This window comes from Netta rufina (genome assembly GCF_964035555.1).
Source record: "Netta rufina genome assembly, chromosome: 8".
Taxonomy (NCBI): Eukaryota; Metazoa; Chordata; class Aves; order Anseriformes; family Anatidae; genus Netta; species Netta rufina.
This window is the reverse complement of record NC_140131.1, coordinates 12,954,686-12,962,719: the sequence shown is the minus strand read 5'-3', so window position 1 is coordinate 12,962,719 and position 8,034 is coordinate 12,954,686.

The window sequence follows — 8,034 nt, the reverse complement described above, 5'->3', positions numbered from 1 at the left end:
AAGTCTACCCAGGAGGATGCCTAGGGCGAGGAGGTCGTATCCACGCCTCAGGACTGCCTCCACCAAGAAAGACAGAAGGGTTATTGTTCTGGGAGACTCTCTTCTCAGGGGAACAGAGGGCCCTATTTGTCGGCCTGACCCTACCCGTAGGGAAGTCTGCTGCCTCCCTGGGGCCAGGGTCAGGGACATTGCCAGAAAGCTTCCCAACCTGGTTTGCCCCTCTGACTATTGTCCTCTTTTGATAGTCCAGGCTGGCAGTGATGACATTGAAGAGAGAAGCCTGAAGGCTATCAAACGAGACTTTAGGGGACTGGGACGGTTAGGGGATGGAGCGGGAGTACAGGTGGTGTTTTCGTCCATCTCTGTGGTGGCAGGGAGGGGTACAGAGAGGACACGGAAAGCCCACCTGATAAACACGTGGCTCAGAGGCTGGTGCCAACACAGAAATATTTTTTTTTTTGGACCATGGGGCACTTTAATCGGCACCTGGACTGATGGCCGCGGACGGGTCCCTATCTCTAAGGGGAAAACGGATCCTAGGCCAGGAGTTGGCGGGACTCATTGAGAGGGCTTTAATCTAGGTAAGAAGGGGGATGGGGCTGAAACAAGGATTGTTGGAGCTGTGCCAGGGGGAACAATGGCAAGGCCAGGGGATAAGGCAATGGCCCAACTGAAGTGCATCTACGCGAATGCACGCAGCATGGGTAACAAACAGGAGGAGCTGGAAGCCATCGTGCAGCAAGCAGGCTATGACTTGGTTGCCATCACAGAGACGTGGTGGGACCACTCTCATGACTGGAGTGCTGCAATGACTGGATATAAGCTCTTCAGAAGGGACAGGCAGCATGAAAGGGGTGGTGGTGTGGCTCTCTATATTAGAGAATCTTTCGATGTTGTAGAAATCAAGGCTGGGAATGATAAGGTTGAGTCCCTATGGGTTAGGATAGGTGGGAAGGCCAACAAGTCTAGCTTCCTGGTGGGGGTCTGTTATAGACCGCCGAACCAGGATGAGGAGACTGATGAATTCTACAGGCAGCTGACAGAAGTTGTGAAATCGTCAGTGCTTGTTCTTGTGGGGGACTTCAGCTTCCCAGATATATCCTGGAAGCACAACACAGCCCAGAGAAAGCAGTCTAGGAGGTTTCTGGAGAGCGTGGAAGATAGCTTCCTGACGCAGCTGGTTAGTGAGCCTACCAGGGGAGGTGCCCCGCTAGGCCTTCTCTTCACAAACAGAGAAGGACTGGTGGAGGATGTGGTTGTCGGGAGCTGTCTTGGGCAGAGTGACCACGAAATGGTGGAGTTCTCTATTCTTGGTGAGGCTAGGAAGGGGACCAGTAAAACCGCTGTATTGGACTTCTGGAGGGCTGACTTTGTGCTGCTGAGGACACTGGTTGGTAGAGTCCCTTGGGAGGCGGTTCTGAAGGGCAGAGGAGTCCAGGAAGGCTGGGCGCTCTTCAAGAGGGATGTCTTAATGGCGCAGGAGTGGTCTGTCCCCACATGCCCAAAGATGAGCTGGTGGGGAAGAAGACCAGCCTGGCTGAACAGAGAATTGTGGCTTGAACTTAGGAGAAAAAAGAGGGTTTATAATCTTTGGAAAAGAGGGCAGGCCACTGGGGAGGACTATAAGGATGTTGCGAGGCTGTGCAGGGACAAAATTAGAAAGGCCAAAGCTCATCTGGAGCTCAATCTGGCTACTGCCGTTAAAGAAAACAAAAAATGTTTTTATAAATACATCAACACAAAAAGGAGGACTAAGGAGAATCTTCAGCATTTACTGGATGCAGGGGGAAACTTAGTTATAAGAGATGAGGAAAAATGGAGGTGCTTAATGCCTTCTTCGCCTCAGTCTTTAGCGGCAATACAGGTTGTTCTCTGGGTACTAAATACCCTGAGCTGGTGGAAGGGGAGGGGGAGCAGAATGTGGTCCTCACTATCCACGAAGAAATGGTTGGCAACCTGCTACGGCACTTGGATGCACGCAAGTCGATGGGGCCAGATGGGATCCACCCGAAGATACTGAGAGAACTGGCGGAGGAGGTGGCCAAGCAGGTTACCATCATTTATCAACAGTCCTGGCTATCAGGGGAGGTCCCAGTTGACTGGCAGCTAGCAAACGTGACACCTATCTACAAGAAGGGCCAGAAGGCAGACCCAGGGAACTATAGGCCTGTCAGTTTGACCTCAGTGCCAGGGAAGCTCATGGAGCAGATTATCAAGTGTGTCATCATGCGGCACTTGCAGGGCAAGCAGGCGATCAGGCCCAGTCAGCATGGGTTTATGAAAGGCAGGTCCTGCTTGACGAACCTGATCTCCTTCTATGGCAAAGTGACACGCTGGGTGGATGAGGGAAAGGCTGTGGATGTGGTCTACCTTGACTTCAGCAAGGCTTTTGACACTGCTTCCCACAGTATTCTCCTCAAGAAACTGTCTGCTCATGGCTTGGACTGGCGTACGCTTCGTTGGGTTAGAAACTGGCTGGATAGCCAGGCCCAAAGAGTCGTGGTGAATGGAGTCAAATCCAGTTGCAGGCCTGTCACTAGTGGCGTTCCCCAGGGCTCGGTGCTGCAGCCGGTCCTCTTTAATATCTTCATCGATGATCTGTATGAGGGCATTGAGTGCACCCTCAGTACGTTCACAAATGACACCAAGTTAGGGGTGTGTGTCGACCTGCTCGAGGGTAGGAAGGCTCTGCAGGAGGATCTGGATAGGCTGGACCGATGGGCTGAGGTCAACTGCATGAAGTTCAACAAGGCTAAATGCCGGGTCCTGCACCTGGGGTGCAATAACCCCAAGCAGAGCTACAGGCTGGAAGATGAGTGGTTGGAAAGCTGACTGGTGGAGAAGGACCTGGGAGTGATGGTTGATAGTCGGCTGAATATGAGCCAGCAGTGTGCTCAGGTGGCCAAGAAGGCCAACAGCATCCTGGCTTGCATAAGAAACAGTGTGACCAGCAGGGCTAGGGAGGTGATCATCCCCCTGTACTCGGCTCTGGTGAGGCCACACCTCGAGTACTGTGTTCAGTTTTGGGCCCCTCGCTACAAGAAGGACATTGAGGTGCTTGAGCGAGTTCAGAGAAGGGCAACGAAGCTGGTGAGGGGCCTGGAGAACAAGTCCTATGAGGAATGGCTGAGGGAGCTGGGTTTGTTCAGCCTGGAGAAAAGGAGGCTCAGGGGCGACCTTATTGCAGGTACCTTAAAGGAGGCTGTAGTGAGGTGGGGGTTGGTCTATTCTCCCACGTGCCTGGTGACAGGACAAGGGGGAATGGGCTAAAGTTGCACCAGGGGAGTTTTAGGTTGCATCTCATGAAGAACTTCTTTACCGAAAGGTTTGTTAGACATTGGAACAGGCTGCCCAGGGAAGTGGTGGAGTCACCATCCCTGGAAGTCTTTAAAAGACGTTTAGATGTAGAGCTTAGGGATATAGTTTAGTGGGGACTGTTAGTGTTAGGTCAGAGGTTGGACTCGATGATCTTGAGGTCACTTCCAACCTAGAAATTCTGTGGTTCTGTGATTCTGTGAAGCACTCCTTTATGGGGTTAGAATCTTAATATATAGGCTATTCCCATTTTAACTTGCACTGTGACTGCTATTCTGAGGATCATCCCACCCAAGATAGAATTTTATATCATTCATATTTATGCAATTGTTTAATTGAACATCTTTAATAGTTTTTATCTATTTGTAATTGAAGCTTAGATGCTAGACTGCAATCTTTGAATTTGACAAAGAAATTCAACTCCACCATAGAAAAGTCTGTTAACAAGTTGAAAATGGATTTGTTATGAAAAAGAACCAGTCCTTGTAATAATGGCTTAATGCTAGGGAGTTCATAAAAGTAGATGACTAGGAATTCTGAGTGATTTTGAAAAAGAAGACACATAGTTGGAATTTAATCCTAACATGGATGGTTTTGTCTTGACTGTATCTTGACGGTGCTGCACCTTTCAATTTTCTAGCTTTTGTCACTTTTACACCTTGTATGACACCTGTTAGAGAATGAAAATGGACCAAGAGTGTAAGTATTCCACATGAGCGTTAGAAGAGGTGTTAATAACTGCAAATAGGACAATGAATACAAATGTTTATGTCAGAAGATTATCTACAGGAAGGATTGTAACCACTCTTTGATAAATGGTCAAAATAGATACCTGAATTAGGTGAGATTTCTCTTTCTGTTTAGAGGAACTTACTAACTGAAGACTGTTGTTAGAAGAAACAGTTGCCTATTTGATCTAGTTCTTGCATTCCTTTCTGCCAAGAAAAAAATTTATAAAAATAAGAATGATACTGTTTTGTTTTTCTCCTTATGTATTTGAACTGATATCCTCAAGCAAAAACTTCTGGTTTTGTTGAGAAATTACTGTAGAAGACCCTTTGTTCAAAAGGAGTTTTGAAGGTTGCCAGTGTAGTTAGCCAGGTAAAGTCAGAGACCCTCAGGGAAGTAAATCTCTTTCTAATTCATTGCTCTGTTCAAATATGTCTTTGAAACCAAAACACTTCAGGGATGGCTTCATGTATAGAATAATTACCCAAGCAAATAATTTAAAACAATCCTGAAAACAATGGGAACAGGCTAGTTCCCATTGACCTACAACCTATTGCACAGGAAAGAACTTGTTTTCAATTTAAAAGGCTAAGATGATTTTTTTTTTTTTTTTGCAGATTAGATTAGTCAAAGAATGTGAAATGTCACGAAAGTGGCTGAATTTTTGATGGCCAGATTTCAGGGCCACAGGATGACTGATCAGCAGCCTAGCTTCGAATTAGAAAGTCCACCCCTTGTGGAGAAGTGTTGGCTGTTATATTCATTTAGGTTCAGATGTATACATTTATAAAACCTTCAGCAATGACTAAGAACGATTAAACTGAGCTCAAAGCAGTTGAAGTGGATTGATGCTGAAACGATCCAAGACTTGATGTTAATAATCTGGCGCACTCAAGAAGTTATGGAAAAGGAAAAAATATTTTCTGTTGTATTTTGTTTTCCTCTTTATAAGTTTCTGGAATTTTGTATTTTCTCCTTCTGTGGCAAAATTACTGACTGTTGATGACAGGATAGAGATGAAGTTGTCGTTCACAGGTAATAAAAGTAGGTTTCAATTATCAGACTAATATTACTGGAAGCAGTTCAAAGACTTAGAACTCATCTGGAACAGTTTTCTTTTCGTACCTAAAACAGCATGCAGGTATTGTATATATTAATTTGTATATCTCTCATAAACAGACCTTCTGTATCTTAGGATAGGCTGTATCTTATCACAGTCAGTGCAAATGTGAATCCTAAATCAAATTCAAGTAGTTTGTTGAATTACTGCATTATGTAAGGTTTGTGCATCTTGTTGAAATTTTCACCCTTCTGTTTCCCTAAAGCTACACAATCAAACACTTAAGAGAATGCAGAAAGTCTGAAAACCTTCTTTGGAAGTTTTTTCAAATAACACACTTTTTTTTGTCATCATAATGCCATCTTTCAATAAACATTGTTCCAACAGAACTGCACACTTAAATCATGTTATATACTTTACATTAATTATTTCCTCATCTGTACTTGTCACATTTTCTCCAAATTTTAATAGATTGAGGTAAAGCTGATTTGTCAAGTAAAGTACCATTTTTGAGTATAACTACAATACAGCACCAGAGCTTTTTTTTTTTTTTTTTTTTTTTCAGAAAATGATAAATTAAAATTTTTATCTTGCTGATTGTCACAAAGATACCATGCAAAAAAAAAAAAAAAAAAAAAAAAAAAAAAAAGATTTTAAAACCTCTTCCCCACCCTTCGATAGCTATGTAAGTCACCTATGGGCTAAGATTCATAACATATTTTTTATCCTTAGCAAGCAAGGAGTAAGATAATTGGTTTGTCCGACTGTGTATCTGTTTCAAAACCATGAAAACAATATATGCAATGGAATCTGAGGGGGGAAAAAATCACATTGTAAAATGGTAGATGATAATGTGCCCACTAGGTAAACTTTTTATATGACAGGGTTAGAGATCAAGGTTAGAGCTAATAATGTATTGCAGAAGACTGTAATTGTACAGAATATTTTCTGATTATGTTCTGATTTCTGAAATACTATTTTGATGTACTGTAGCTCATCGTAGGCTCTACTAGGTATTAATAGAAACGTCCTTTAGTAGAAGTAATCTCTTCCACATAGGGAGAATATATTGTTCAAAATAAGAAGACATGTTTCATTTTATAATTGGTTGAAAACTCCCGAGGAATAGTTGTTCATTCTGAAAGGTTCTGTAGTGAATAAATTGCCTCTTCTGCTTCAAAACTCTGGAAAGTCTTATCTTTTTGATTCAACGTTTTCCTCAAAAAGTAAATTGAGAGGCTATGAGAGAAGAAAATTTTATTCCCATCTTTTATGTAGAAAGCAAAATATTAAAGTAAATTATATCAAAGATCTAATACTGTGGATTCTGTTTTGGTTTATTTTGGCAGTGAACCTATTAATGCTTATTCTTTTAGACTTTTTTTTTTTTTTTTCCCGGAGTTAAAAAAAATATGAATTCTCTCTGAACTAAATCCTAGCAAATCTAATCAAAGGCAGCCACTTCACTAAGTGGAAGCAGGGGGTGGGGAGGAACTAAATTACAACTTTCTAAGAGATCCTAAAAAGCAAAATGGAAAAAAGCCATAGTCAATATAATAAATCATAACATCATACAGAGCTTATTTGGAGGGAGTTAAGGAGTGCTGATTAAGGAGGTGTTGATGTTAAGGTTGTAATCAGGCAGCCATTTCAAGCCTTACTTTCACAGCCTGCTAACATGCAGGAATAACATTTATTTTGTGAACAGTTCTGCACTGATGTCAGAGAAAGATGAGAAAGGGTTTCTATTTTTTTCTTTCATCTTATTTCAGCTGTAGAACAAAAACATGTAGAATAAATGCTTTATGAGTTACAAAATTTGTTTTATGATTTTTCTCCCTGCTTCTCCTGAATGAAAGCTACCTTTTCCAAATATGCAAATTAACATCTGCATAATCAAAACTAAGAAAAAGTAAAATGGACTCTTTATATTCTCACATTAACATCTATGTGTTTACATATGCATGTGAATATGACAGTAATAGCTGCTGGATGGGAAATCTGTGACTAAAGGCCATATTTTCTCACATCATGTAAATTAAAAGTAATTCTGCTGAATTCAGAGAACCCAGGTTATTGTAAAAGTGGTATCTTTGAGAAAAAAAATTCAAAAGGCAGTTCTATCTTGGACTGGTGCATGCCTACTATTTAAACAACTGGGGGAAAAAAAAAAAAAAAAAAAACAACTCTTTTTAAAACTAATTTGCATAGCCTAAATCATGTGTATTAACAAGCTGTGGAAACACAGAATGACACTGCCATGTAAAAGAACATTATGATGAAACAGTCTTATTGTTCCTCTAGCAAAGCTGTGTGTATATGTGCAAAAAAAAAGTTGAATAGATTGTAGTTATTTGCTTGAATTAAGTATATGTTAAATATACTTATTATTGATGGATTTCATTCTAATCTCCAGTTTTTATTGGCCCTGCTGAGAATATGCTATCAAGATTACCATAGATGCAATATTGATAGTCCAAGGACCATACACATTTATTAAATGAACAAACATGATGTCATAATATTTATTATTTAATCTTTATTGAACCTTATAATGTATTGCACTGAATTAAATATTGAATTGCAAGGGTTCTAATTCACTTAGACTTCAGCCAGCCTAAATGATTTGAGAAAGTGACAATTTACTATATCTTGTCTTCAAACAAGTTTCATTAGCAACATAATGATTATGACATTCCAGAAATTATGTATGTTCCTGATATAATTTTCCTCTAAATTAAACACATGGAAAAGCTGTAGGAGGGTACAAAGAAAGTTCTAACTGACACAAGTATGACTAAAGAGGAACCACATATAGAAAGAACCTGAGGGACCACACAGAATTTCCTAGGCAGTAACTATGATCTATGTTCTTTTTCTATACCTTTGTTTTAGCATCTCTTGAAGAAGCTGGAAATGGGGAGATGAAG